Source organism: Pinus tabuliformis, chromosome 5_2 (genome assembly GCF_031772625.1).
Source record: "Pinus tabuliformis cultivar Carrire ecotype Pingquan chromosome 5_2, CPIR1, whole genome shotgun sequence".
Classification (NCBI taxonomy): Eukaryota; Viridiplantae; Streptophyta; class Pinopsida; order Pinales; family Pinaceae; genus Pinus; species Pinus tabuliformis.
In genome coordinates this window covers 126,763,015-126,766,964 of record NC_142306.1, presented here as the reverse complement: position 1 = coordinate 126,766,964, position 3,950 = coordinate 126,763,015, and the positions used below count along the sequence as shown (strand labels likewise).

Genomic DNA, 3,950 nt, shown 5'->3' with positions numbered 1-3,950 from the left:
AATATATATATACCTCCAAGTATATGCTCTTATGTTTCCAAAAATGTCTCTATAAAACTCATGGAGAACATTTTTCTAAGCCCATTTTAATAGTTTTACTCTTTTTTTTCATAACAAACATAGAATTTTAACCATTGTTTTCAATTATGACAATGTTGCTTATAGTTTATACATGAATAGATGAATAACACATATAGGATGATTAGTTTAAATGAAGTGAATATCTAGGCATCAAAAGCAAAAAGATGTATATCAATACTAAGAAATTACCACCTAAAAATCACACCAAAAATCTAGCAATCAATTTCTAGTGAAAATTTGTTAAACCCAACGAATATAATATGAATATGAGAAAAAATTACAGTTCTTTTAAAATAAAAGTTAATATCCCTTTTCCAAATTTTTAGCCCAATTATAGTTCAGATTTGTTTTTGAACGAGTCGAAGTTAATATCACTTGTATATTTTTTAAGCCCAATTATGGTTCAGATTTGCTTTTGAACCAGTAAATACAATCTACGTAGGCATAGCTTCAACAGTTGGTTGAGATGATTTGGCGCGTGAGGTTAAATAAAGGGAAGAAATGTTTTTAGTTTTTTTATTACGTTACCAGCTTAAATCCATTTGTTAATGAAATTTTTGAAATCACTAGTCATATGATAGATAATGAAAGAATGCATGATTAAACAAATTTCTTGATTTCGTGACTAGGTACTGGTTAATAAATGTGCCACCCTGCTCATAGCTTTTATATCAATTAAATATATTTTTGTTTCCTTTTTTTCTCTGGGAAGAGTGTACCTAGTGGTGAATATTTATTGCAATTTTGACTTTCCACATGCTTAACTCAACATGGGTTAAGAATTTAATTTCCATAACTCATGTTGAACCTATTTGTTGGGAAAACACATTAGTTTTTTTTTGGCAAGATTTTCCTCAAAAAATTATCTCTTTGTATTTTTCTAGCCAAACCATGTTCGATGAGTTGAACGCAATAGAAAATAATACTTTTAAAGCCTGGTTAGAGTCACCCCAGACATATCAGAGTGCAAATGATTGGAGTTATTGAAAATATACAATGTTACTGCATCAGTGGATTTCAGAACTTGCTTCTATCCCACCTAGTAATTGAAATCCTACCGATAGAGCCCTCTAGGAGCAACCAACTACAACAGAAGCTATTTCATAAAGGGGAAGAGTTGCAGCTGCAACTTCTAGAGCAAAGAACCTCTAGGAGATGACGCATGATAGAGGCAATAAAGAAGAGGTCTGAAAATCTTTTTCTCCCTCGTATGTTTTGACCAAGGGGTTTTCATAATAATTGGAGTCATTTTCGATGAGGGACATGGGTACGAAAGAGTGCAGGGAGGCGATTAAAATACTCCCAACCTGTCAAAACATAACACAGTACAGTATAGTACAGTACCCATCTCAGTGTGAATGGTGGGAATCCGAATTAACGATCAAATTTATTTGACCATCCAAGGTTGCATGTTTCATTAAAACAACAAAGAAAAATAATTCCATCGTGCAGTTTCTTGGAAATTTATCAACAAATTTAATCGCATTAAATAAAAAATCTTGATCTGTGAAAAGATTTGCCTGTGATTTTTCTGTCTTTCCAATGTATGTTTCATTAAAAAACCTCATCGTGCAGTTTCTGGGAAATTTATTAACAAATTTAATCACATTAAAAAGAAAAATCCTAATCTGTGAAAAGATTTGCCTGAGATTTTTCTTTCTTCCCAGTTTTTTTTTTATTTTCATCATAAAGAAGCCTGGCCTAAGATAATCCTTAAGAATTTCTTTTAAACTTGTTAAAAAAATCTTCATCACTTCTCATTGACCCACTAGCAAGGGAAGCATCAAGATCAATTTCAAAAGAAGACTATGGTAGTATATTCCCTAGAGAAAATATATTAATTCAATTTCACTTAAGCTATCAATAAACACCCTTTCAGTAAAGAAACTAGTGTTGTAAGTGCTAAGATATATACTATTTGATTTGAATTAATTCTAGAACATATATATCCTAGTTTATATAACATTAATTTATTTGTTTTTTTTATTTTATTCACTAATTCAATCATTGGCTCGGTTGGTCTCTTATTACTATGTATGGCCAAGCTATGGAATTTCAATATCTAATCCGATTCACCATAATCCTAATTTCTATTATTGAAACTCATGGTTCAAACATCTCGGAAATGGAAGAGAATGGAGAGATTAAAGGCAATTTAGTTGGAATCAACACTAGTACCTCTCTTACTCAAGCCTAAAAATTTTGGAGGATTCTTCAAGACCTTGGTGACATTGCATTTGCATTTCCATATACTTCCATTGTCCTTGAAATTTAGGTATAGGTCAATCTTTTCTGTTCATTTCTATATTTGAATCCTTTAGACAACCATAAACTGCAATGATAATTATGAGGCTTCCTCTAATTTACAACTATGCAGGATACTCTCAAGTCAACACCCCAAGAGAACCTGACTATGAAAAAGAAAATTTGTTGTCACCGAGCATAAAAACTACCTTCTATATGCTATGTGCTTTTCTGGGTTATGTAGCTTTTAGGGAAAATGCCCCTCGAAACCTATTGACAATATTTGGATTCTACAAGCCTTACGGGCTTATTGACTTTGCCAATGAATGCATTGTGGTTCACCTGGTGGGAGCATACTATGTAAGAAAGAATTTTCTCATCCTTCCTTTTATTTCTACTAGATTGAAACTCTAATGTCTCTGTTACCCATAGAAACTTCATTGTAAATCATTTCATGCCACTATTATAGGTATATTGTCAGCCAATGTTTTCTTGCGTTGAAGCATGGTTTTCTCGGACTTGGCTAGACAATAAATTCTTCAAGGAGGGAATTCCCATATGCATGCCTTTCTGTGGGTGGTACAGAATCAATCTCTTTAGACAATGTTGGAGAACTACATTTGTGGTGTCAACCACTCGCATTTCCATCTTATTTCCATTATTCAATGATGTGTTGGGAATTTTGGGTGCTCTGAATTTCTCGCCATTAGTAGTCTACTTTCCATTCGACATGTACATTGCACAGAATAGAGTCCCAAGATGGATAGTGAAGTGGACCATTTTCCAAATATTCAGCTTCATATCTCTTCTTATAACAATGATAATCATCGTTGGCTCCTTAGAAGGCCTTGTGAAAGGCAGGGAGACATAGAGAGGCCTTTCTATATGGTATTTAAAAACTCACGGATGTTATAATGCTTTGTTCCTATTTCTTAGAAGGTATAAAAATTTTGAAGTGAAAAAAACAAAGGAGAATAAGAGGCAATCTTAGCTGCTAGCTACATGTTGGGAGTGAGTTGCATCATCCAACACAAACAATTTTTAATAAATTCATAGTCATAATCATGGATACATTATTGGAGTCAAATTATTTATCTGCACATTAATAAAGCAATATATCTTGCTCACTATAAATTTCAATACAACCCCCATTTGACCAACTCTATTTTTAACCGGTCCTCCTTAATTATCTATATCCAAACATTTTGCCTAGATTTCAAGAAGAAAGAGTTCACATAGTGAATACTATTTTTCCTCTGAAAATCCCCTAGCCATGATCTCATGTTTGCCTCTGTGGATTCCGTCAATCTTTTTTGTTCATTTCTATATTTGAATCCTTTGGACAACCAGAAACTACAAGGATAATTATGAGGCTTCCTCTAATTCACAACTATGCAGGATACTCTCAATTCAACACCCCGAGAGAACCTAAATGCTATGTGCTTTTAGGGGTTATCCAACTTTTGGGGAAAATGCACTTTGGAAACTTATTGACAGGATTTGGATTCTACGAGCCTTAATGGCTTATTAACTTTTCCAATGCATGCATTGTGGTTCACCTGGTGGGAGCATACCATGTAAGAAAGATTTTTTTCATCCATTCTTTTAGTTATGCTAGATTGAAA

General features: G+C 33.2%; 1 pseudogene; it reads left to right on the top strand.

The window, feature by feature from the left end:
• Window positions 1-2,113: 2,113 nt before the first annotated feature.
• On the top strand, window positions 2,114-3,196 carry LOC149157829 (amino acid permease 3 pseudogene; annotated as a pseudogene).
• The last annotated feature ends 754 nt before the right edge of the window (window positions 3,197-3,950 follow it).